Source organism: Nannospalax galili, unplaced genomic scaffold, assembly GCF_000622305.1.
Source record: "Nannospalax galili isolate Female #2095 unplaced genomic scaffold, S.galili_v1.0 scaffold877, whole genome shotgun sequence".
Lineage (NCBI taxonomy): Eukaryota > Metazoa > Chordata > Mammalia > Rodentia > Spalacidae > Nannospalax > Nannospalax galili.
Window position 1 is genome coordinate 196828 of NW_008339926.1, and position 1137 is coordinate 197964.

Sequence of the window (1137 nt, forward strand, 5' to 3'; positions counted from 1 at the left end):
TCATTCCATGGCTACCCTGTAGATAGTGTAATTAAACCACTTAACCCTTCCATATTTGAAAAAACTGTATATAACTTGACTGAGTTCCAAGAACTCTGTGGGACTATAAACTGGCTCAAACAATTTATACCAGTCCCTGACTTGGAATTCTGGGCCTTGTTCTCCCTGCTGGAATGTCATAATTCACCAACTTCAAGGATCCCTCTCACCCAGTCAGCTAAGGCTCTTCTTAATAAGATAGATCATATACTCTGGTCTGTGTCACTCCGACGTCATGACCCAACAGAACCATTACTGGCCTTGATCCTCTGGACTAAAAATGGTGTTTGGGGGTGCTATGGCAGCAAGACCCCCCTGGCGTGGATCCACCTGGCTACCTCGTACATAACTAGGCTTAGCTCTAAGTATGATATTGCCTTCAAGTTAGCAATTAAGGCTCGACCAACAGCCAGGCACATATTCGGAAAGGAGCATGACAAAATTATACTGCCCTTTCCTCTTAAGCATTTCCAAACATTATGGGAAGACTCTCTGGCTTTCCAACTAATGATGTCTGGGTTCACGGGGGAGTTGGATAATCACACAACCCCAGATAAGTGACTGGCCAGCCTGGCCTGTTTGGAAATCACCACTCAGCCACACGCTTCCCCCTGCAAAAAACCCCTACCTTTAGCCACTCTAGCCTTCTCGGATGCCAATAAGTCCCGTTATGGCATTGTCATTCAGCACACGGGAACGGATGACCCCTGTTATGTACAAGCCAATCCCGGCTCTGCCCAGTTGGGGGAGCTCCTGGCCTTGTTAAAAATCTTTGAAGTCTGCCAGATTGAGCTGCGTAATATATTCTCTGACAGCCAGTATGTGGTTCAGGCCCTCAGATGTCTTCCCTTTGCTCAGGTAAAAGGCCCCAAGGATCCCATCACTAGAGTGATGAGAGCTCTCCAGATTATCTTAGATAACAGACAATGGCCCTGGCACATCTACCACATAAGATCACACACAAAGCTCCCCGGGATCTTGGCAATGGGAAATGACAAAGTAGATAAACTTATTATGTCAGTAGAGATTCCCCTACTAGAACAAGCCAGAGCTTTACACCAACAATTTCACCTTTCTCCTCACAGTCTGCATCGCCTT